The following is a 26,763-nucleotide window of genomic DNA, read 5'->3' as shown; positions in this document are numbered from 1 at the left end:
CTGACGATGTTGCCTACTGGGGACCTGAAGATGGGCACATCTTTAAGGGGGTGATACTTCTACGCTGTATTCAATTCTCAATTGCCCAATAATTGATTTCTTTTAGCCTCTCACCTGAATGTTTTCAGATTCTGACCACTGGAGATACTTTGCTTGTAAGGGTTCTTATCGTCTGGATTTTGTATGATTGAAATAGGGGTTATGGACTTGGCCTCTGCACGTGGCCTTGAAACTTAGGCCTTGATTCACAAGGTATGTGTCTGTGTGCTGTCTGGCAATTGCTGCAGTCAGTATCATTTATACTAAACAGAGAAATCAGTGCAAAGACCATTTGGGTGGGAGACCTCGTCTTCCTACGGCTTGTTGTGGGACATGGTGATCTGCTTAGAATCAGGTGGGTGTCAAAAACTAAAAGAAAAATAATCAGTGGCTCGCAGACCTCTGATTTCCTTGTGTAACCTTCTGAGCTCTGTGGTAACCATATCAGCACCCTGACCTGGAACTCCAGCCAGTAACCTCCAGGAACTGGTAACGCATAGTACATGAATAGGAATTATCTGAATGATCCTGACTAAGGAAAACATTCTGCCACGGGCACAAAAGTCAATGGGCTTTTTGTATTTTACACACAATTCCACTTTAACAAAATAGTCTCCTAGGGGTGCTCTGGAAGGGGCTTGCGGCATTGTTGGAGAGCTGCCTGTGTTTCAGGCTGATCGGACGTTCTTCTCATGAATGATAGTTTGGGCAGGATGGTAAAGACCAATAAATATGATATCCTGTGGTATTGAGAGGAAGAAGTTTGTTTTATTTGCAGCTACAGATTTGGACTGCAGGTGGGCTTTTTAGAGCTGAGCTGTCAGAATGTGAGAGCAAAGAGAAGCTGGGGTGAAAACAATCGCAGGTTTTGATTGTACCGAATACCCTGGGGCAACTGTTCACTTGGCATTAACTAAGCCCACAAGATGCCTTTCCCTTATATCGTCTAGTAAATTGTTTTCCCAGAACTGCTAGTGTTTGCAGCCCAAGTGAATTGTCCAACTTTGTCTATTCCACGTGACCTGAAGAAGATCCAATTGGCAGACCCTATAGATCAATTCAGAAAGGCAGCAAGTAAATGGAAATATCTTTGAGGACTCTTATTTGCCAGGCATATATGGTCAGTTCACAAAACGAGACATTTTATTAGGCCAAGGCATACACTTGCCAAGGAAAAGCATACAGTGATAGTGGATGTAGGGAGAAGAATGCGCAGCAATGGAGAAGCTGTCGTGCCACTAGATTTCATTCTTAATAAAGGCAGGTTGGTATTATTGTAGAGTACAACTGAGGATCGGAACATGATATAATAGGAAGCTGTTCATAGTTATCATTGATATGCCTTAAGTATTGTGATTAACACATACATATTGGTAAAACATTCCTTTCGTCTACATGTGTTACAGTTTGTGGTTTGCTAGATCATGGTAGTGCTGAACACTCAACAAATCTCATTCCCTAGGCAAGGGAAGGTGTGGAAGTGAATCTGTGCCCCAACTTGTGAAGTTATGGTCCAATTTTGCACCTAGTGTTACAATGCACGGGCACTCATACACTGACAAGATCTCCGGCATCTGGGGGAGAAGGAAGAGAAACAATGTTTTTGGTAAATTTTCTTCTTTAAAAAAACTTCCTTTGCTTTCTGACAGAGAGGTCAGTGTAGAAATTTCCAAATTGTCTTACTGCTTGAGTCTCTAAATCTGCATGTGAAATTGTTCCCCTTTAGTCCTATTATTATGGACTTTTTCTTCTGAGAAGTGTGTTGGTGGCGTCAGTGCAAGTTATCTATATTTGAAAATCTCCTCTTTCATCCCTGAGAGAATATTTTTGAAGAAGCTTTTTTCTGTTTTTAACTTTTTGTGAAAGTTATACATGCATAGGTTAAGAAATAAAATAGCACGGAAGTACTTGTAATGAAAAGCCAAGGTCCTCTTCCCAGAACAACAGTCTCTCAGGTTATAGCTGCTCAGGTGGTTGCCTGCTTGATGCAGTAATAATGATGATGAAGATAATAGTAAGCTTACACCGTTGCCTTTTTGCCATTTGTTCATTACCCTTCGCCCTTCCTAAATTGATAGTTAATATTTTAATTTTTGTACTGATAATCTTTATACCTTAAAATAATAGTTATAAACCTCAATTTCTTGTCCCATCAGTCTATGTAGTATATCTTGATTCTCCCAGAGTAAACATGAAATCTGGCCCTCCTAGTTCTTTCTAGTTTTTTTCTTAACTTTTCAATTTGAACTAATTTTAGACTGAGAGACAAGTTATAAAAATAATACAGAGTGTCTGTATATCCCTCTCCTAGTTTCCCATCATGTTAATGCCTTTACCTAGAGTATAATTTCCAGGCAGTGTTTACATTTCTTTATAGATAAAGGGTCCTCTGATATTTTGCCCACAAGGACAATTATGAGTTTCTAGCACAGGGCCTGGACCTAAGCAGGGCAAGGGAGGAGAGTGAGGTGCTCTCACAGGCCCGGTGTACCCTAGGTAGACTTAACTCCACCTCTCGTCTCTGCCTGTTTTGAAGTCACTCGCAGTCCCTGCTGCAGCTGCCCGGGGAGCCTGGGGCTTAACTGGCACATGGCCAGGCAGCTCACCCCCCCTAGCAACCCCTCACTTTCCCAAAGTTTTCTCCTGCGCATCCTAGGCTCTTACATTCTCACTCTGTACCAGTCAGTGTTCTCCACAGAGGGGAAGAGAAGGGAGAGAGAGACAAAGAGACATTTGTTTTAAGGAATTGGCCCACCAATTGTGAGAGCTGGGAAGTCCAAAATCCACAGGGAAGGCAGACACGCCAGAAATCCAGGTAAGAGTTGATGTCACAGTCTTGAGTTCCCAAATCCATAGCAAAGGCCAGAAGGCTGGAAACTCAAGTAGGATTTCTATGTGTTTTTTTTTTTGTTTTTTTTTTTTTTGAGACAGAGTCTTGCTCTGTTGCCCAGACTAGAGTGAATGCCATAGTGTCAGCCTAGCTCACAGCAACCTCAAACTCCTGTGCTCAAGCAATCCTCCTGCCTCAGCCTCCCAATTAGCTGGGACTACAGGCATGCGCCACCATGCCCAGCTAATTTTTTCTATGTATATTAGTTGGCCAATTAATTTCTTTCTATTTATAGTAGAGATGGGGTCTCACTCTTGCTCAGGCTGGTTTTGAACTCCTGACCTCGAGCAATCCGCCCGCCTCGGCCTCCCAGAGTGCTAGGATTACAGGCGTGAGCCACCGTGCCCGGCCAGGATTTCTATGTTAAAGTATTTTTTATTTGATCAGAACACAACGTATGAGATCTACCCTCTTAGCAAATGTTTATGAACACCATATCTATTGTTGACTGTAGGTACAAGGAGGTAGAGCAGATCTCTAGGGCATATTCATCTTGTTTGACTGAAACTTTTTGCCCATTGATTAGTAACTCCCCGTCTTCTGTTACAGTCTTGAGGCAGAATTCTACCTTTTTCAGGAAACCTCAGTTTTTGCTCCTAGGGACCTTCAACTGATTGGATGAGGCCCACTCAACATTATGAAGGGTAATCTAATTGACTTAAAGTCAGCTAATTATAAATATTAATCACATCCACAAATACCTTCACAGCACCATTTAGACTAGTGTTTAACCAAACAATTGGCATCATAGCTTAACCTAGTTGACACATAAAACTCATCACCATAAACTATTTTATTTGCAATCCTCTTCCTGACCTCCAGAAATTTGTTGAATTGTTTCTTCTTTCCTTGATGTTCCTTTCCCATTTGGTTCACTTCTATGTCTTTCACCTTTTAGTGTCATTTTCTTACAGTCCAGGGAGACAAATGTTTGTACTCATTTCACATCTTCTACTAGAAGCCAAAGTTCATTTGTTAAAGAGAACCCAGTTGCTCATGCATTTGCCTCTCCTAAATATTGGCAAGCCAACAGAGGCCAGCAGTTATTTTGAGATTTAAAAAGAAAAAAAAAAAACCATTGCATGATTCAGCTCAAATTTATTTGCTTTACTCTAGATGGATTCACCAGTGTTGAATCTTAGGTATCAATTGCATTGTGCTTATTTAAAATTTTTTACACATTTTATTTACTTTGACCTATCTAAAGGAAATGTTTATTGTTCTATTTGTTTGTATGTGAACCCATTCAATTTGAAATATTTAAAAAAATATATAAATCTTATAAAATATATAAATCTTATAAAAATATATAGATAAATCTTAATGAGTTTAATTTTTAAAACAATAAACAAAGATCTTTGAAGGGTTTATTCATATTACCTAGAGCAATGCTTTGTCCATATTCCACATGCAAAAAAATACTTAGGTTTGGAAAAATTCTATAGCTTCGTATAATGGCCTAATTTAATATGATACTTTAGAGATTTTGAATGCTTTAATTTCTGGTATTTCATTCACTGCTCATATTTGCTATTACTTGTGAGGTAGGGAGGTAGCAAGCATTTTTAGTTTCACAGGGAAGACACTTGGGCTCTGAAACATTTAATAATTTGCCTGAGGTCATATTCCTCACAGTGTCAAGCCTGCTCCAGACTACAGGTCTTTTGACTCCTAATTCTGTGCTCTTTATTTTGCATATGTTACACCATGCTGTACATATCCTGAGGGATCTTGACAATGAGGATATTCCAAAAATCCTAGTATGGTTAGATATGCTTGCAACCGACTCACACACAGGGCATGTTCTGCGAATGATTTAAACTATCTTTTTCTTTTGTATGAAGGTAAGTTTCCTTGGATGATCAACCCACCCCACTGTGTTTCTTGATGGTTCTGTACCTTGGGACCAAATTGAGTCATGCATAAAAAAGACTTCCAATGTCAGGCTCTTTCCTAGCAAAAATGTGTTTAAGAATGAAAACCCATAATTCACCAATAGCACACGGAGCTGTTACCCTCTCCCTCCCAGACATCCCAAGAAGCATCTTTTCTAAAATTAGGTTGTGGTTTAATTAAATGGCTAGATGAAAAGTAACAATGCCTTTGTTTAAAAAAAAATCAGTATGTACAAGCTCATTTCCACAAATACATATACATTTTTCTTTTTTTGTAGAAATACCATGTGCCTTAATTTAGTATGAAATGTATATTATAAAAGCCAAAAGTAGTCCCCCAAAGCAAGGTCCCCCTATCCAGGACCATTCACTATTGTTCTGAATTAACTTTCTCCCATAAACATCTGAGGGAAAATAGGGGGACAGTTTTCTCGCCAAACACCCCGCACCTTTAGCTTCTCAATTTTTCTTTATTTTTTTTTCCAGGGCTACCGCTAAGGTGTCCCTCTGAGCCCCTCAGCCCCCACCTTTCCACTGGAGTCAGGCACACATGTCAGCTTCAGTGCCTAACTAATCTTTGCTGCAAATGTGTATCATTCAGACCAGTTTTGGGCCAGGCCTCATGTTATCCCACTTAGTTTGCCAGAGGTTTAAAGCATTAAACAATACTCCAAGCATTTCCTATTGTCACTCCTCTTCTTTCAGTGCATAGGAGCATCCTTGGGTCTGGGGCTCATAACCTTGAGTCTGTGGCTTGGCTTTCGGGGGATGTGTGAATCCCCAGAAGTGAAAGGTGGAGTTGTATGAGCATCAGTGCATTTTCTTGGGGAGCAGCTCTGTAGTTTTCCTCCGATCCTAGAAGGGACCCCATGACTCAAGAATGTCTCAGAAACACGGCTGGCTGTCAGGGGCCCTACCCTGGGAGCCCACACTCTCCCCTGCTCCTGCTGTTTTTACTGGAGGCCTGGGCTGGGCCCTGATGACTGGCAGGCCCCCATGGCCCTGGGCCTGCCCTGCGGGCTGTGGCCCCCACACCTCCCCTGTGTGCTGCCTCGGCTGGCCTGCCTGCCTGGCTCTCCGTACCCCTTTCCCCGTGCCTGTCCCGGCACAGCGGTCCTGTCCTGTTTATTTCCCATGTACCTGTACTCTGGTGTGCTTTATCCTAGAGTTTCTTTTCTGAATATAGATTGTCACCAGAGTCTTCCTCAGCTCTGTGCCCCTCGTCAGTCCGCCTGACCCATCCCAGAGCCACCGTCCTCCTTCAGGGTGGCACATTGCCTTCTCAGCGAATGGCACAACTGAGAAGGTCAGCAGCATCTGCATGCCCTGAGAAATCCTGACTTTGTCTTCCCTCCCAACTCCCTAAAATCGCCAGATCCCACATTAGCACCGTGTGCCCCGTCTGTCCTGTCTAGTTGGCTGCAGGTTTTACTGTGCTGTCTCTGTCTTCATCACTCCTCTCTTTCCCAGTCATAATGACGGTGGTTTCTGTGTTTTCCAGTTAATTTCTCAATGTTGGAATTGGGGGGAAAATAGCCAATACTGGTATCAATTTACCAGACTTCAAACTATACTACAAGGCTATAGTCATTAAAACAGCATGGTACTGGCACAAGAACAGGGACATTGACCAGTGGAATAGAACAGAGAACCCAGATATAAATCCATCCTCATATAGCCATGTAATCTTCTACAAAGCAGACAAAAAATACACTGGGGAAAAGAATCCTTATTCAACAAATGGTGCTGGGAAAACTGGATAGCCAAATGTAGAAGACTGAAACAAGACCCACATCTTTCACCTCTTACAAAAAATCAACTCACTCTGGGTAACAGACTTGAACCTTAGGTGTGAAACTATTAGAATTCTAGGGGAAAATGTTGGAAATACTCTTCTAGACATTGGCCTAGGCAAAGAATTTAAGAAGAAGACCCCAAAGGCAATCACAACAGCAACAAAAATAAACAAATGGAACCTGATCAAATCAAAAAGCTTCTGCACAGCCAAAGAAACTGTCAAGAGAGCAAACAGACAACCCACAGAATGGGAGAAAATTTTTGCAAGCTACACATCTGATAAAGGGCTGATAATTAGAATCTATTTAGAACTCAGAAAAGTCAGCAAAAAAAATCAAACAACCCTATCAAAAAATGGGCAAAGGAGATGAACAGAAACTTCTCAAAAGAAGACAGAAGAATGGCTAACAAACATATGAAAAAATGTTCAACATCTCTAATCATCAGGGAAATGCAAATCAAAACCACAATGAAATATCACTTAACTCCAATGAGAATGGCCTTCATCAAAAAGTCCCCAAACAACAAATGCTGGCATGGATGCGGAGAGAGAGGAACGCTCCTACACTGCTGGTGGGTCTGCAAACTAGTTCAACCTCTATGGAAAGCAATATGGAGATACCTCAAAGTGATACAAGTAGATCTACCATTTGATCCAGCAATCCACAACGGGGCATCTACCCAAAAGATCAAAAGTCACTTTATGAAAAAGGCACCTGCACTCGAATGTTTATAGCAGCACAATTCACAATTGCAAAGCTGTGGAAACAACCCCAGTGCCCACCAATTCATGAGTGCGGGAGCCCGGCCTGCAGTGCTTAGGGCACTGCCCTGGGGCAGGCCTGATCCAGGGTGCTGTGCTAATGCTCGATCCTGTGCCGAGGAAGTGCCCGGCCCATGGCCTCCTGGACTCGCAGGAAAACCTGGTCCTGGACGGATGGCAGATCCCTGTCCCCACACAGGGCCGGGCGCCATGGCACTGCCCATCCCTGGCCCGCCTCTTGTCTTCCCTCCCAAGCTGACTTTTTGGAGAGACCATGTGTCCCCTCATTAACTGTGAAATAAACAACATTCTTGTGAAGCCAAAGCCCACGCCGTGTGGGGTCTCCCATGTGGGGTCTTCGGGGGCTGCTGGGCGGCATCCGTGCCCCCAGCTGTGTGTCCCCACATGGTTCTGGATCCAGTGCTCCCTCAGTGGGAGTGGAAAGGGAGCAGGAGCCCATGGCCGGCTCCATGTGCCACACCTGCTCCTGCGTTTTCAGAAACAAACACAGCAGGAAGTGTTGGGGCCTGGCTGAGCACCTGTGTCAGGATTGGCTGGAAGGTCCTGGTATGTTCAGCCAGCTGAACCATTTGCCTATCATCAGAGCAATCACCCTAACGTGCACCTTGGTTGTCACCCAGCCCTGTTAGCAGTGTGACAAAGACCATTCAGAGCAAGGTGTATGTATCACACTCCACCCCCATCTCTGACTGCCTTTCCTGTGCCAAGCACTGTGCTGTACACTTCACATCTGGTGTAACTGATACGCAGAGCACTTCTGGGAGGGTGTGTTTATCCTGTGTTACAGATGAGAGAATCTAGAGTAGAGAGCTGACATGCCCCGGGTAGCACAGCCAGCCTCTGGTAGAGCAGAAAACCTTGCAACCCAGGTTTTCCAGTGCAGAAGTCCTTGCTTGACCTACCGTACCTTACTATTGTGACAGTCCAGCTGATCCCAGAACTGCACATTAGAATCATCTGGGAGACTCTGAAAATAATGGAGTCAGAACTACTTGGCAGGTGGGGTCCGGGCCACCCAGGAAAGAGTCGCAAAGCAGGTCAGCTTCGTCTCCAGCACCGATGGGACAGCCTGCCTCCCGGTCGGTCATCCTGGGGCCCTATGTGGGTCCAAGCAGACCCACCCCTGTCCTGCATGCCTTCCCTACCCCTGCCCTCAAGATAGAGCCATTCGCTGCCGCCTGTCCAGTTCGAGGATTAGCCATGGCCTAGGGAAGATGGGAGCAGGGAGAGACTGCTGTGGGAAGAGGCTAGCGAGTGTCACCATAGATGTGGCAGGTGGCAAGCCCACAGGTAGAGAAGCTGGGGAGGCAGAAGAGAGAGAACTGCTCTAGCATAGTGATGCATGAATTAGATTTGCATGAAGTAAAGATGCAGATGTTTGGACGGTAAAACCAAGTCTCATGATCTTTGGGTGGTCTTCCTAACACATTGAAGCTGGGTATTGAAAAGTCTGGGGTCACCTGAAACTTAGGCACAATCTATCAAGTTAACTTAAAAGGAAAAGAAGGTGTTAACAAAAGTAGAAAGTACTGTTTAGAAACAGCTTTAGATATTTCCCAAAAAAACTGGGCATACTCCAATATAGGGATTCTAAATACCATAGTAGTCCTGTAATGTATTCTCCTTATAAAATTAAAAAGAATATTCCTGGCAGCCTGTGAAGAACTAAATTTCATTCCAAACATAATATCTAATATTGTCCACACTTCATTACTCTGTTACTGTTGGCTTAGGTATCTGATGTGGTATTTTCTTTTGTTGTTGTTTAAAGAAAAGAGGTTGGACAATTCTCAATTTCCCTCAATGGTGGGAGGGAAGTTTTGTGCGTGCCCAAGCATAAATCTCCAAACTAAAAATGTACAAAACACCTTTAGTTACTGTGTTTAGTATTTCCCAAAGCCTTGCAGAGTACATTAATATCCAGCATCCATTTCTCAAATATATTTAAAGAAAATAAGGCTCGAGGAGGCTTTGTCTAGATTCAGTCCTTAGATGTGGAGTGGGAATGAATTCTTAAACATCTCATCTTGCTAAGTTATGCTTTTGCATGACTTCCTCCATCAAAATCTCAGAGGCTTGCAGTGGCTGAAGGCTCAAGATGCTCGTGTGCTGGTATAGTTGGTGCCTGAATGGATAAAGGTTTGGTCAGTATTTTGCATAGCCTTGGCAAAAGGGGAAGTAGTGTCTCCCTCTTAGGAGAAGTTTCATTCTTCTGAGAAGCGTTTCTTCCTCCCTGGTCAGTGACTATCTAGAGATGCTGTGGAAGCAGTGCTTGTTCCTTGCTGGAGGCTGATAGCACCCCTCAGCAGCACATGCAATGGAAGAAGGCACGTGGCGGTTGTGGATTTTCCTGCAAATTCAGCAGAGTGCTGCACACTAACAGTCAGCTTGAAGAAGGCTGACGTTGTGTGTCAGTGCTCACCAAGTGGATTCTTTGTGCAGCAGAAAGCTTAACTGGTGGCTTAAGGGAGGAAGCCACACACAACTTAATCCCTCGTTCTTGACTTTCAGTTTGGTGCCGTGGACAGCATATGTGAAATCCACAGAGAGTTGAAAAACAATTTTAGCCTCTTTTTCAACCATTTACCTCACCAAACCTTTCCCAAAGATGCTAACAATTAGAAAAACTGAAAATACTAATTTCACCTCTCCTCCATACCCTTAATCTGCAGCATTGGGCAGAAGATGGTTTTGGATGTTCCCCAGATGAAACCAAAGTTTGCAAAGTGGTGGCTCACAGGCCCACTCAGCCATAGATGTTGTGTTTTATTAATATTTGGCCTGAACTGGGTTTTTAAGAATATTTGATTAAGTTGTCAACATATAAAACTCAGAAGATTCTATATAAAAATCTGTGTTCCTGGGTTCTCTTAAAATTCTAAAGCTCTAGTCCCTCTGGGCCCACATTCTGCAGTGGTGATGATGTGGTGAGACTGTAGCCCCCCGCCTGGCCGCCCCGGTTCCCACCCGGCCCTCGCGTCACTGCCGTGACCTACTAGTCCCTGTAGGCATTTGAGTTTGGGACTTCCAACAAGGGAAGGAGCACAGAAGAGGAAAGATTTTGCTTTCCTTATAGATGTCCGTGGTATCAAGTCCCTGTCACTGTGAAATTTGATCTACTGATAAACAGGACTATCATACACAAGAGTCCTAGAATGTGAGACGTGAAATGAGCTCAATTTAATATGCAGGGTGTGGCGCAGCGGCTCATGACTGTAATCCTAGCACTCTGGGAGGCTGAGGCAGGTGGATTGCTTGAGGTCAGGAGTTCGAAACCAGCCTGAGCAAGAGCGAGACCCCGTCTCTACTATAAATAGAAAGAAATTAATTGGCCAATATATATATAAAAAATTAGCCAGGCATGGTGGTGCATGTCTGTAGTCCCAGCTACTCGGGAGGCTGAGGCAGAAGGATTGCTTAAGCCCAGGAGTTTGAGGTTGCTGTGAGCTAGGCTGATGCCACAGCACTCACTCTGGCCTGGGCAACAAAGCGAGACTCTGTCTCAAAAAAAAAAAAAAAAATTTAGTATGCAGGATTTCACTTTCATTTCTAGTAAGGAATAAAGATGATTTCAAACAAAGTTAGAAAAGTATAAGGAAAAGCACACTTACATGCAAGACAAGTAAGCTGAGTTTCTGATGCAGCCCCCTCCTCCCACGCTGCTACCTGGTTTCTTTACCTTTAGTAACCATCACCTGTCATCTCAGCATTCATTCATTTAACAGAATTTATAGAGAATGGGTGACATCAAGGGTTTAGTCTTCTAAACGTGGATCTGTACTTAGGACTTCATTTTCCTCACCTATAAAATCAGGATTGTAATAATAAACACCTCAGTGTCTGGCATACTCTGAATACTCAGCTGTTGTGAGCTTTTTATTATTTATTAAGTACCAACTGTTTGCCAAGCTTTGTGCTCAGCCTTGAAAATGAAAAAACACAAAAACATGTTGTCTGTGTCCTAAAGAGCTTCAGTCTTTGAGGAAGAAAATTCTGGGCTAGCAAGTGGAGTTAGTAACCAAAAGAAAAGCTCTTCAAAATGGCTGTTCTGTTGAAACATGAACAGGGCTGACAAGGCCACAGCCTATTCCAGCATCGTATTAAATTAAAGGAAGTTTCACATACAACACCTGCCTTTAGAAATATGCAGGTGTATGCATATCTAAATATGATGGAGGAACAAAAGTTTTCGGTAAGATTTCTCTTAGAGGAGTTTCTATCAGGTTTCTCAATCAGAGGTTCTTGGCATCTGAGGATTATCCCGTTGATACTTCAATGCGAACCCTCTTTCTAGAAAGTTGTATGCGCACAGTAGCTTGCAAATTCTAGGAATTTGGGAGCCCCAGAAACCAGTCCATGGGGCCTGCTCACAGGCCTGGTCCCGCAGGACGCGGAAGCAGCGGTTCCGGAAGAGGAGGCCAGTTAGTTACAAAGAGAGCTGCACGCACAGGGCAGTTCTGTGTGAGGACAAGGGGCTGAGTTGCACAGAGGTCAAGTGGGCAGTGAGGGGAAGATTTAAGGAAGAAAACCTTTTTTTCTTTTCTCAGATAAAGCACATATTCCTATAGCAACCAATGTAAGCTAGACTTCACATATTTGTCACGTGTTTAATTGTGGCCACTCTGACACATGTTAAGTTCTCAAATTATCTTCTCTCCTATGATCCTTTCACCGTTTGTCTAAATCTCTGTCATCTGGGTATGAACAGGAACCTCAGTATGCATGAAGCCAGACAGACCACTGCTTTTGCATAGGGTTGGTTTGGCTATTGCTCTTTGCTCCATACTCTGGTGTTTTCCTAAATTTTAACCCTGCAGTTCCCACTGTTCACGGAACTGATTCCACATGGGACCTGATTCTCGGTGACCCCCACGGGACCAGTCAATCTGGGCAGCCTCTGGCCTTGACCTCTCTGACCTTTAGGTCAGATGCAGCACTTCATCACATTTCCTCCACGACAAATCCAACTGCAAAAGTATTGGGAAATAAGGTGGATTTTACTCAGGGTTCAGGGGGCAGAATGAAAAGAAAACTCACCACACGCAGCAGCAAGATCACAAAATTCCCATTATACAACAGTGTCAACTGCAAAAGCCCTTCTCATGGAAGCCTAGCCCCTCATCTCTCCTGCTTTATCCCCAGCCCCGGTGCTCATGCTCTCGCTCTCGAATTCAGAGGCCGTAACTCCCTCATTTCTGTTATTTAACACTGCCTGGAATTAGAGAAAACCTCTATGCTGAGGGAAGATGATTTTGTTTATACCCTGCAACAAGCAATAAGCTCTCCTTAGTATTCACACTATTTGTGGTAGGTTGGGAGGAGATTTAAATAACAAATAGATCCACTCCCAACCTCAGATGTCTTTGTTCTTCACTTAATGCATTGAAGGCATCCTTGATGTTAGGACATGTAAATTCATCTCTCATTTCAGAACAGCTGCACGATGTCCTCTTGTGTATGTGCAACGTGGTGTGTTACCTTATTTTATTTCCTCTTCTTTTTTCTATTATGAGCAATGCTGTAATCAAACGTATATGTTAGGCCGGGCGTGGTGTCTCACACCTGTAATCCTAGCACTCTGGGAGGCCGAGGCGGGAGGATCCCTTGAGTTCAGGAGTTCGAGACCAGCCTGAGCAAGAGCGAGACCCTGCCTCCACTAAAAATAGGAAGAAATTAGCCAGACAACTAAAAATATATAGAAAAAAATTGTCCGGGCATGGTGGTGTCTGTAATCCCAGCTCCTCGTGAGGCTGAGGCAGGGGGATCGCTGGAGTCCAGGAGTTTGAGGTTGCTGTGAGCTAGGCTGATGCCACAGCACTCTAGTCAGAGCAACAGAGTGAGACTCTGTCTCAAAAAAAAAAAAAAAATATATATATATATATATATATGTATGTTAGTATGACTGTAGGATAAATTTCTGAAATTGGTATTTCTGTGTTATGAATATGTGCCTTGTAACATTTAGTAGATATTGCTCTCCAAAAATTTATCTTCCAACCAACTGTGTAAAAAAGACTCAGTTTTCCATAAATTACCTTGTTTTATATGTTTGTTTATTCATTTTCCACCTTGATTCAGGAATGGCTTAAGGTGGCTGGCAAGAAAATATAAATTAGAGGTAGATGAGGGGAGTGGAAAACAAAGGTAAGGATATAAAATGGATCAGTGATTAAGATTATTATGAAAATTCATTAAAATTGACTCTATGCCCTAGGCAACCTTCACGTTTGGCACTAAGATTTCCAGTAGCCAAAGCAAAGGGACACTGATCAATTGCAGAACCCATTACTGAAAACAAAGCCATGCTTTGGGGGCCTTGTAAAAAGGACATAATACAGTGTGACCTCAGCAAAGTGACCTCATGTGATCCCCACAGCACCCCTCTATCTGCCTTTTTGCCTTGGACCCAAAACTTGTCGCCCAAGAGCAGAGGTCTGCTTCAGTCACGTGCATGCTGATTAAGTGGGATGGAAAGCAGTCTGGCCAAGACTGATAAACCAACTCCCTGCCCCACAGGGCATTCAGAGCAGGCACCATCTCTCAAGCACAGACCTTCCGGTCTCCTCCATGTTTCTAGGAATTGCCTTAAGAGGATGGGACGAGAAGAGGACGGGTAGACGTACACCAGGTCGGGGAAGCACTCCTTCCTGTAGGGGCACTTCCAGGCTGGCGCACGGGCTGCCTGCCAGGCGAGCAGGCGCAGGGCCCCGTGGGTGTGCTCTTCCTGCTGCTGCAGGTCAAGGTAAGGGTTTCCGGAGCCAGAGCTGAGCCAGGGCCGCATGTGCAACTACAGATGCCAAAGAGTGGGCTCCTGAAGGAGACGAGGGCCTTTCAGCTCCTCATCCCTCAAGGGGAGATAAGCGGAAACTGAGCTAATAAGCTGTCCAGGTGTGAGGTGGCAAGGCTCAGGTGGGGGTGTGAGGAGGCCTAGACAGGAGGAAATAGAAAGGGGCTGTGTGCCCAGGTAGAGAGAGTCAGATGGCTCTGCAAGGAAGCCAGGGTGGTGCAGAGCAGAGGCCGTGGACCTGGTCTCAGAGAGCTTGACTTAGACCTGGATTTGAAACCAGAGCAAGCTAACAAGAAAAGAGGGCGACTCCCAGGGTCAGGGCCAGCAAGATGCAGAACAAAATTGAGGCATGTAAGATTTTGTCTCCAAACTCCACTGAGCTGTGGATAACTTTACCCTCACTGTTCTTCACACGATAGTATGAAGAATGGTCTTTCGTGAAACTTAGGGGGCACACAGCAGGAGGTGAACGGCTGGCCAGTGAGCCGAGTGTCATCTGTATATGCAGCCGCCCCCATCACTCACATCACCGCCTGAGCTCCGCCTCTCCCTACCCCACCCCGTATGTGGAAAAATTGTCTTCCATGAAACTGGTCCCTGGTGCCAAAAAGGTTGGAGACTGCTGCTATAGAGGACATGACATCAAGAAAGTATCATGGGCCAGGCGCGGTGGCTCACGCCTGTAATCCTAGTACTCTGGGAGGCCAGGCGGGAGGATTGCTCAAGGTCAGGAGTTCGAAACCAGCCTGAGCAAGAATGAGACCCCATCTCTACTAAAAATAGAAAGAAGTTCATTGGCCAACTAAAAATATATGGAAAAAATTAGCCGGGCGTGGTGGCACGTGCCTGTAGTCCCAGCTGCTGGGGAGGCTGAGGCAGGAGGATTGCTTGAGCCCAGGAGTGTGAAGTTGCTGTGAGCTAGGCTGACGCCACGGCACTCACTCTAGCCTGGGCAACAGAGTGAGACTCTGTCTCAAAAAAAATAAAGAATGTATCATGATGAGGGGGCAGAAAATGAACAAAAAAGGAGTTAACATGTGCTTCAGCCCCATGAATATAGAAGGATAAATATCCCCCCTTGTCATTCCCTGGGTGATAGAAGAAAGTTACCCCAAGGAGGATAAAAAGACAGTGCAAACCTTATTAAGGAGCTTTTTTTTTAAATCGTCACCCTGGGGAGCCACAAAAGAGAGGGAGAAGAGAACAGTAGGCAGCTACAAATGTAGTACTAGAAACCAAAGGAGGCACTGGGACAGGCCTACTGGGGGACATGGTGTGACGTGGGGAGAAAAACAAGCATGTTTTCTAGTTAGAGAAGATTGATCTATTTGAAGGGCTCTAACATGTCCTTCAGGTGCATCCACGTGAAGGTCAGAGTTTTAAATCATGTTGAGTTTTAGCCAGGCAGGGTGTCCGGGGTGTCAGCTGCCCCACACAGGCCCCGATCCCCGCGTGGAAGTGCGCCGGCCTCACGTCAGGGCGCAGCCGGCGCGGGAGAGCAGCTCCGCCTCCACGCCCTGCGTCAAGAGCCTTCCAGCACAGGAGGAGCTTTCCGGGCACCTGGCTTCTTATTGCATCGGCAGAATGTGGCAGATGAGGAAATACGACCCCAGCTTAGGCTGCTATTTTATCAGATTATTATACAAGTTAAAAAATAATTTGATAGATAGAACAGAGGATTTTGACTGTTCTCACCACAAAGAAATGGTCGACATTTGAGGTGATAGATTTGACATGATCATTTTTATACAATGTATACATATATCAAAACATCCCATCTGTACCCTGTAAGTACAATTATAGGGTCAAGACTATATAGGGACAGGACTTGGTCAAGACTCCCTGAAATCTGTTTTAAAATGAGTTCATCAGACGAACAGTGCCAGAACGGCCCTACTTTTGATCAATGTAATGACTTTTATTTCAAAACCTCCAGTTGAGGTTCTTAATCATTTCCTTGGTAACAGAGAGTTTTAAACAAAATGCAAAGGCAAGAGTATCATTGAAAGATTATTTTTTCTCTTTCTACCTCTGATTACCCAGAGAACAACAAGGCAAAATATGCAGGAGGAGAGCAGAGGGCTCTTTTGGTCCAAAAAACAGAATTCAGTAGTAGAACATACTGAGGAGCCTTCTCCCATCTATGGTGGTTTTCTCCAGGATTTTTCTGCCTCAGTTAGGTGTAGCCTTGAGAAGGGAAGGTGGGAGCCAGTGGCCGGGACCATCACCTGCAACAATCAGACCCTCTTGGGGCAGGGAGGAGTTCCCATCCATCTTTTCTTCATTCTGAGCTTCTCACCTTGAAAAATAGCTTTTGCTTAGTATTATGGATACATTGTATATATATTCCTCTAAGAAATCCTTCAGCTCCAAATTATATTTAGTTTTAAAATAATGTCCTTTTCTGCCATCGCCTTAGGCAATTTCTATAGTGATGAACTACAAAAATGTATATCATGTATATTCTGACTAATACAGATAACTTACTGTTCTATAATGACACAGAAGCAGTAATTGACATACAAACAGCACTACTGAACTAGGTGGCATCATTACAATGTGTTTTAGGCACAAGGTATGACATGAGAGTTGAGTATCATTCCTCTAAACTCTTTCTGCCACCTCTGCGCTCCTGCGATTGTCTGCTTTAGCTTCCAGCTTGGCAAGGAGCTCAGATGCCACGTGAATCAAGAGCAGTGTGGCCTCGGGGATGCCAGGTTTGCAGGTGCATCCCCTGAGGCTGGAAGCCATACTTGTGGTTCGATGCACCTGGCAGGAGCCTGAGAGAGGCAGAATTTCGCAGGTTGTGCCTGGACCTCTACAAACCTCAGGCTGCTGCAGAACTTGTTCACTGGGTTAGTGTGACCCAGCACACAGACGTGTGGACACAGGGAAGTCACAACTCCCATGGCAGCCTGAAGGAACTATGCAGGTCAGGTTGTAAAACAGCACCCAGAATTATTTAGAAGTGTGTTTGGAATTCATGGGGAGGTTGGTTTTGTTTTAAACTCTGCTCATTGCACTAGTAGAAAACAAAGACTGTTGATTACACTTTATTCTTCCTAACATCAGTGCTTCTCAAGGGAGATATTTGCCATATGATTCTGCAGAGAGATGTTGGTAATACGCAATTAGGTCCTGTAACCAGGTATATGGCAAAAATAACTACATAAAGAGTGTGGGAAGAAATATTAAAAATTATAACTAAAAGTAAAATGTGAGAATATGAGACTATGAGCAAAGCTATCATTTGTATTCAAGGCAAAAAGAGAGAAATTTAAAAATGACATGATATTATGTGATATAGAGAAATTGGTACATAATTTTTGATGGGCAGTGGGAGAAATGCAGTATATAAATTATGCAGAAACTAATTTTTTTTCCATCACTAGAGGATATTTGGAATTGGTATCAAAACTCTCTCCAGGCTAGGCTCAGTGGCTCCCATTTGTAGTCCCAGCTACTTGGGAAGCTGAGGTAGGAGGATCTTGAGCCCAGGAATTCAAGGCTGCAGTGAGCTATGATCATGCCACTGCACTCCAGCCTGGGCCACAGAGTGAGACCCTGTCCCTGGAAAACAAAGAAAAACAAATCTCTTAGGCCGGGCGCGGTGGCTCACGCCTGTAATCCTAGCACTTTGGGAGGCCGAGACGGGCGGATTGCTCAAGGTCAGGAGTTCGAAACCAGCCTGAGCGAGACCCCGTCTCTACCAAAAATAGAAAGAAATTAATTGGTCAACTAAAAATATATATATACAAAAAATTAGCCGGGCATGGTGGCGCATGCCTGTAGTCCCAGCTACTTGGGAGGCTGAGGCAGTAGGATTGCTGAGCCCAGGAGTGTGAGGTTGCTGTGAGCCAGGCTGACGCCACGGCACTCACTCTAGCCTGAGCAACAAAGTGAGACTCTGTCTCAAAAAAAAAACAAAAAAAAAACCAAATCTCTTCAGTATGCAGTTTTTTTTTACATCCTGTCTTAACATCTAGGTTCTAGACTTACTTCTTCCAAGATCCAAATACTTTTTTTTTTTTTCCATTCAAACAAAAGTCCAGTGAAAATAAATTTGTGCATACAGTTGTTAAACCCCCTCTTTCTCCCTCCACTTAGCTTTTGACAGCAGCTGCAGAAAATGAAACCTGCTGGGGAAGGAAGTGGATGGTGAGGCAGTCCCTGGTGGGAGGAATATGCTGATAGAGGAATGTGGCCCTCAATTAATGACTGCCATGAACACCTTTCATGTTGAACGGCACACCTGAGGCCTAGGTGAGACAAGCAGGAAGAGAAGAGAAAGATCATATCTTGTTAATTGACCTAATCTCATCTCCTCCCCCATAACTACACGGGACTTGTAACACACACAGAATTCCCTTAATTTCATCAGACTGCCTTGCCCAGAAATGAAGCACAGTAGTGATTGTGAATAGTGATTATGAAAGAAGAGATACTTTGCCCCTATCTCTTGCCATTATTTCCTCTATGAACTTACTTAGAGAAAGCTGACATGAAACTCACTTCTTGGTTTTTTGGGAGTGATTTTTGTGGGGTGTTTTTGTTGTTGATGGTGGTTTTTTTAGTTCTCTAATCTTAAGCAGTCAAACCCTTGGTTCGAAACAGAGTGCATATCCCACCCGTTGTATTCCTAGCTTTGCATTCTACATGTTGGACTCTGTGAAAGCAGCAACAGTAATGGTGGTACTGGTGTGGATAATGAAAGCTTTTGGTCTTGGAAAAGAAAAAAATGAAAAGAACTGTTTAGAATTGCATAGACAGGGAGTCTTGCAGTTTTCTCTCATATTTCTAGGTGATAGACAAATTGTTAGTTATCACATGTATAATTTATTAGTAATTGCTCTAATTTGCCTCCTAAGTTTCTAAGTTGCCAGTTCACTGAGATCAACTATTTTGTACCCATAAAATAAGAATCATATGGTAATTTAATGAAGTAGCTAGGCAGTCAGGCTGATTTCTGTGCAAATGCAGTTATTACCATTGCAATTTAGAAAAGTGGGGGAGGACTAACAGTGTCAAACTTCTCAGAAGCCTAGTGATTAGTATCACTCACTGGGATTAGAATGCTACACGCACATTTCCCTCTTGTGGACACACGGATACTGAGATAACTGACTTTCCTTTGGGTCATGTTCCAGTCTATTTAAAAGAAAATGCTTCCTTCCTCCTCGGAGCATTGTGAGGGCTGGCCGAGTGATGGTTGCAGACTCCCTCTCATGGGTGGTGTGGGCCGTGGGTGACTGGAGTCTGCCTGCGAAGTCGTAGAACAAAGTCAAAGATACAGGAAACCTGCTGCAAGGATGCTGGAGACAGGTTTGGCATAGAACTTTTGTCTTTCCTTGTTAAAGCAAATGTTCTACTACTCTGTAGACATAATTAGCTGACTTCAGTATGGCTGTAAAAACATAAGTGCAAAAATGTCTTCTTGTGGCCAGCCTGTTAGATTTCTCTCTGTTCTTGAATCTCCTCAACTTACTGACAGAAACAAATTTTCTACTTAATCTCCTTTACTGAATAGCCAAACAAGGTGAGGTCTCATTCTGCCTCCTGTGACATCAGCAAAACTGTGAACTCCCTTCTGCTTGCTGAGCTGTTTTTTGCTGATTTAAATGAGGCAGGAACATAGCTTACCATTTGGTTTTCAGGTTTAAACCTGGAAATGGCAGAAAGTAGGAAAATGAAGTTTTTAGCTGACCTTTGAGAAAATTGCAAGTAGAGATGACAGAGTAAATGTGCATTGTTCTGGACATTTTTGCCCAACTTAGCTGGCAACCATCCTGGGCCTGATAAAATTCCTTTGCAGTTCATCAGAATCTAACTTTGGCTCAATCTGTCAAAGTCACAACCACATCTCTCAAGAGTACCATTTGGCCACAGGTCAAATACATTATCACAAACACAGTGGAAGTTCCTGAATAGCACTCCTCACCCCTACCTGATGTCCACATGCATTGACCAAGATCAAATAGCAAAAAATATCAGAAAAACAAAGTAATTTAGGTAATCTCTGGTAATTTTATTGAAATCAAGATACTTTCCAAAAGTGAACAGATGTTTAGAAAAAGGCCATGACCCCAGAACCTGAAATGAGACTGTCAATGGTTAGAAATTTTAACTAAATTTGGAAAGTATACTTAGCGCCTTTTGACTTCCTCACTATATTGTCATCATAGTCATCACCAAGATCAGTCTCCTGGATTAACACTTACTTGATCAATGTTGGGCAAACACCAGAGCAGGATGGTCAGCCCGTTTATCTAAAGTAGTGCTGTGGTCTCAGGGCCGCTAGCATCATCTGGAAGCCTACTAGAAATACACATTTATCTCAATTTTAAAAAGACAGGCAGTGGGGTGGAGTTGTCCTGTGGGGTCATGGTTTACCAACCCCAGTACAAAAAAGAGAAAGGGCAGATAGATGAAAAAGATTGATAAAATGTTGAATATTCTTGAAGCTGGATGACGTGTATGTAGTGGTACCCTACACTATTTCCTCTACTTTAGTGTATGTGCAAACAAACACAAGCATATTTCTATAACTAAAACATCATGTATGATGTAAACTGAATTAGATATTTGAATCAACAAGGAGAAGGTGTGAGCATCTGTTAACAAGTTTCCAGTTGATTATTTTGAAACTATTCAATTGCTGGTTTGAAAATCAGTAGTTGGAGACCACTGCTGTATCTATAGTTCTGTTAACTTGATTATCTTAGCAGATTAGAAGAGAGGAAAGGAACTCCTATAGGGAGACAAATAGGCAATAACAACAACAACAAAAAAGGCTGCTGTGACAGCACCAGGGAGAAACAGAAAAGAATGAGATACAAATACAAGAACTTAAAAAGCTCAGTATTTGAGTCTACTTAGCCTGGAAGCAAACAGCTTCCACGTACCATCATACATTTTGAAATCATCACTGTATTACAGAACAGCACAACTTTTGATATTCATAATGATGACATAGAGGTATTCAGAGAGGATTAAATTATGTTCAGTAAATGTTATTTAAAGGTATATGGAAGTAAATACTTATGTTAAAAAATAGCATTTTAAGACTGCTCCATTCTTGAAAACTCAGAGATCTAGGAAATCTGATTAGCCAGATAAGATGGTTAAAAATCCTTAATAACTTTATAATAAGGTCTTCTAATTTTTCCACTTGACATTTTAGAACAAAAATCTACCTTGCAACTGAGGAAAAATAACAGGATATAAGCATGCTTTCTGAAATAAGCATTGGATACAGGAAACATTTGGGAGGTAAAAACTGAGATATATGATATTTTTGATAATGCATACTCTCTTCTAAACCTATAATCTTTTTGGAAATCAGTTTTATTGACATATAATTTACATATAATAAAATATTTTAAGCCCATAAGTTGAATGCTTTTGACAAATGTATACACCAGTGAACCACCATCCCAATCAATATAGAGAACATTTCCACCTCCCCGGAATTCTGTGCCCCTTTGCACACTGCCCCAGGAAACCACTGATGTGATTTCCTCACTGTCGATTAGTTTTGCCTCTAGAATTTCATATAGATAGACTCATGCTGTGTACATTCTTGTGTCCAGCTCTTTATATCTATGTGATGCATCTCTGTTGTTGCATGTTGTTAGTAGTTCATTCCATTTTATTACCGAGTGGTATTTATTATATGATTATACCACAGATAATTTACCTATTCTGTTGTTCCTGTTTGTTTGAATAAAAATGCACAAGTCTTTTTAGGGACATATGTTTTAATTTCTCTTTGGTAAATACTCAGTGCTGGGTCATATGTTCAATATATGTTTAACTTTTTAAGAAGCCCCCAAACTCTTTTCCCAATTAGTTTCACGATTTTATACTCCTACTAGCAGTGCACAAGAGTAAGCCCTGTAACTTTGATTTACAAATTAGTAGAGAGACAATGCGTCTCTCTCTCAGTGGTTTTCACCCCCACTGGCTGTCTATTTTGTCTGCTGCTTTAGGATGTTGCCATGTCTTTATGTAAAACTTCATATGGTCCTAAACCCTGTTTAAGCTTCAACCAACATTAATATTAATATACCATTAATATCACAACTAAAGTTTTAAGCACAATATATTTTATCCAAATACTGATAGCTAAAAACTGTCTCTAAAACAGCATTTATTTATGTTCCTTTCTAATAAGTAGGCAATAAATATATGATTGAGTCCATGACGATTCAATATCTTGACAGTTTTTGTGGTTTACCCTTTTGAATGTCAACTTTCTGTGGAAGTCAGTGCCTCTGTTCGTGAAAGAGGAACAGTACAGGGTAGTGATCAAGAGCTCTAGCTGAAAGAGGTGATCAGACCGGTGTGAGAACCTTGGCTTCTTTCCGTGGGCCCATTCTTTAACTTGGTTTCCTTGGAGGCCTTGGTTTCCTCACCTATAATCTGAGTAGAGGTAACAATTATCCATATCTCATATGGTTATCATGAAGACAGTGATCTCACTTATGTAAAGCCTTTGGCAATGTTTCTGGTCCATATTTATTGCTCAAGAAATAGAATCTTTTAAAAAGATAGATTCCAATACAGTTGAAGAAAGAAGTCATCATAAGAAACATGGGGTTGTGTTCTAGGATATAAATTCTCTTTTTTCGTTGACCAGAAGCACGTTCCTACGCTCCTTTGATGGAAGTCAGGAAGGCTTCCATTCCATCAGCTTCTGTCAGTAACAAGCCCCATCTTCCTCGAGCTTATTCCCTCCTCTCCCTGCTGGGCTATTAGGAGAGAGAGGACTGTGATCCTTCTTTCACCAGGATCCAGTCTTGCTCACTTGCTCAGAAGCCCCAACCCAACACTGGCTCACCATGTTACCCTCTGCCTCTGCTGTTTCAGCTCATCTCACACTGAAACATCCCGCTTCTTTCCAGAACTTGGCTTTGACCTCCCACTTCTCAGAAGACTTACAGGACTTCTGGGCTGAAGGATTAAGATGCATCTGCTATGGGGACTGCAGTCTAGACTATAGAATCTCTCCTACCTCTTTCCCTTGAGATACAACCATAGTAGAAAAATTGGACCGGACTTGTGTCTTAAAATTTCAGAAAATCATTTTGAAGTTTAATTTTCCAAAGATATATACCATAAGGAAAGGAAATTTCCCAGTCTTAGGTTTTCCATTTAAAGACCATTTTGCAAATGTTTCTCTTTGCACCTGCACTTAGAGCTTTTATGGAGTAGCCTGTATTGCATCTTGCCTAATGAGTAAATCTGGAGAAACTGAAGTCTATGGCGGCAGTGAATGAATCATAACAATAAATAAATCAATTAAGAAATGCAATATGTTTATGTATATCCAGCAGATAGAACAACCCGGGAAACTCAGGCTGAACCAGCCTTACGACATCAGACTACTCATTTGGACACCTCATTGAGGTAAATGTTGTTATCCTCACCTTTATATGTTATGCTCTTTGATCTTTGAATTTAATTCCACCTTCAGGCCAAGGATAGGTGATAGCAGAGAAGAAGAGGGGAGGAATGCAGAGGTTATGGTCTGGCAATATTGCGGTAAAGTCAAGCTAACAACCTTACTTCAAGATCTTTCTGAATTTGTCAGATACCCTATAGAGTATATCCACTGAGGGATAGATAGGCGGTCACCTCTGACCACTTGAACCAAGCAAGTTCACTCATTCCCGTTGCCAGAATTGATGAAGGTGTGAGACAGTCACATTTTTTATTAATACTGAAAATAGGGCCCTAAGAAGGAATGTTTATAACTCCTTCAGCCTCTAATGCTACCCTTTGGTCAGCTCTGTGTTACATGGAGAAGGAAGAAAGGATGGTAGGATTATCCCAATGAGCGTCAAGACTTCAACATTAAACCCCTGACATTGTGACATCCTAGTCTTTTTTGTTTTTCTGACAGAAGAGTATACACCAACTGAAGAAGAATCAAAATTCACTACTTGCTCTTTTTTAACTGCTCAAAAACTAACCAGATTTTTTTCTTGACTTACCAATTTTAAAACTAAACTTAAATTTTCACCAGCGTCCATTTCTAAAAATGCTTACTTTGTGTCTTAGATCAAATTAATCTTGTCCTAGCTCAAACTAATAAATAATTCTCTGTGACAAATATCTTTTATACCCTGTAGAAAGATGTAGGTGCTTGGTTTTTACATTTTTAAAATTTTATCTTTACATGTAACATTTCTTTTTTTAATAGTTAGCAGTAACTTTTTAAGGATTTTTTTCTCCTTCAGAACTTTGACAGTATATTTAAGATTGGTCAAATCTTCATTTTGGTTTATATGAATATTACAATTAATGCTATCTGGGTTTATCCTAAAAAAAATAGCACATATGCATATTTACTTTTTTAAAAAGAGAATTGCATTATTTTAAGTTCCTTTTTTATAACTCATCAACAATATTTTTGTAAGAAATCATAAAAATTATCTTCCAAGTAGACAGCCATCATGCTCTGCTCACATTTTATTTTATTTTATTTTATTTTATTTTATTTTATTTTATTTTATTTATTTATTTATTTTTTGAGACAGAGTCTCACTTTGTTGCCCAGGCTAGAGTGAGTGTCATGGCATCAGCCTAGCTCACAGCAACCTCAAACTCCTGGGCTCAAGCAATCCTGCTGCCTCAGCCTCCCGAGTGGCTGGGACTACAGGCATGCGCCACCATGCCTGGCTAATTTTTTCTCTATATGTTAGTTGACCAATTAATTTCTTTCTATTTATGGTAGAGACGGGGTCTTGCTCTTGCTCAGGCTGGTTTCGAACTCCTGACCTTGACCAATCCGTCTGCCTCAGCCTCCCAGAGTGCTAGGTTTACAGGCGCGAGCCACCACACCCTGCCTCTGCTCACTTTTTAAATAAGCAAAATAAAGAGGGTTAGAAAATAATAGGAAAAATCTGAGTGTCTGCTATGTGCCACATACTGGGTTAAACATTACATACATTATCTGAGTAATGAATTCAACATACTATAAACAATGATAGCTGTTATTATTATCTTAATTTTATATATTTAAGGAAACTAAAGCTTTAAAGAACATCAATTTGCCCACAATTACATTGACAGAAAGAAAATCGTTTGTTATTAAAAAAATAATAAAATGGACTCAGTAACAATGTACAGAATCACAAGTGCATATTAGTTTTATTATTGTTGCTATTATTGAAAGCATATGTTATTACACACACGCGCGTGCACGCACACATGCGCACACACGCATGCACATATACAGGTTGAGTATCCCTTGTCTGAAACACTGAGACCGGAAGTGTTTCCAATTTCAGAATTTTTCAGATTTTGGAATATTTGCATATACATAATCATATATCTTGGGGATGGGACCTAAGTCTAAATACAGAATTCATTTATATGTTTCATATATATCTTATATAATGTGAAGTTAATTTTATACAATATTTTTAATAATTTTGTGCATGAAACAAAGTTAGTATACATTGGACTGTCAGAGAGCAAAAGTGTCAAGTGTGGAATTTTCCACTTGTGGCATCATGTTGCTGCTCAAAAGTTCCAGATTTTGGAGCGTTTCTTATTTCATATTTTCATATTAGGGAGTTCAACCTATATGTATGTGTGTGTGTATACCGAGAGATATATATGCATAAACACACACATAAGGCTATTGTTACATAACCTGAGACTGGAAGGGAACAACCACGAAACATCTACTACACTCATTTTCCAAATGAAGAAAGTAAGAACCATGGAAGTGAAATGACTAGCTCACAGGGAACAGCTAGTCAAATGAATTTCAGAATATATAAATATATATATATAATCATGTGCCTCCATGAGGCACATGAGTTCTGTGAATGTTGGCTAAAACTTACTTCCCTGAGTTCTCTCATTGCAAAACTATCATGTTAATGTCGTAGATCCATACCTGTTTCTTCACATGAGTGCTGCCTCTCTAACTCTGTAGGTCAAAGAAATGTATTGCATATTTATGTTGTTTTGCAGATACCTGTTTATTTACACTGTGAATAGGTAACCATGGTAGTAGCTTCACCCTTGTTACTCTCCAGCCCGTCCATTTAATTGTGTAGTGGTATCACTGGGGTTGTGAAACAACTAGTAATATTCTTCTTTGTGTTTATATTTAGCAGTGACTGTTAATGGTGTGATTATAGGATGTAAACAAGTCCCACCCAGCCTGAGCTGAAATGACTCAGTGATTGCCTGGGGACAGGTTACCCAATGCATATTGTACCCTGAAATGAAAATATCCAGCATAAACAACTTTATTATGACTATAAATTTGGCTTCCTACTACGACCACTTTAAACCAAATTGTATATGTTTGATGAGGCATAATTTCTTATTAGATCCACAGAATACCAGGGCAGATTACATCATGATGGAATTATAATTTGAATTTTAATCAAGTTTTGTTGGTTCCCAAATGCTGGCTTATGAAATAAAGCCAATACTGTAGTTATACAAATGAATAGGGGACAACACAGGACAAAAAAGGGAACAAATTGTATTGCTTACCATAAATATTTTTATAACAGTAAGGATAACTGTTGGCATTTTTCTTGCC

The 26,763-nt window shown here is 41.9% G+C and overlaps 1 protein-coding gene across 8 annotated transcripts in view; it reads left to right on the top strand.

Annotated features, from left to right (window-relative positions):
- MARCHF3 (membrane associated ring-CH-type finger 3) overlaps nt 1–26,763 on the top strand; it is a 140,893-nt gene that overhangs the window by 34,475 nt on the left and 79,655 nt on the right. For 2 of the 8 annotated variants that reach the window (XM_076008340.1, XM_076008339.1), the window contains exon 1: nt 13,334–14,147. The exons of 2 other annotated variants lie outside the window; for them this stretch is intronic. The gene's annotated coding sequence lies outside the window, so the exon portion shown is untranslated. Of the gene's footprint in view, nt 1–13,333; nt 14,148–21,372; nt 21,462–23,524; nt 23,601–26,763 lie in introns of those variants that run through there. 4 more of the 8 variants (XM_076008334.1, XM_076008335.1, XM_076008336.1 and 1 more) reach the window with 4 other exon arrangements.

This window comes from Microcebus murinus, chromosome 11, assembly GCF_040939455.1.
Source record: "Microcebus murinus isolate Inina chromosome 11, M.murinus_Inina_mat1.0, whole genome shotgun sequence".
NCBI classification, from domain to species: Eukaryota; Metazoa; Chordata; class Mammalia; order Primates; family Cheirogaleidae; genus Microcebus; species Microcebus murinus.
This window is presented reverse-complemented; position numbering and strand designations above follow the sequence as displayed.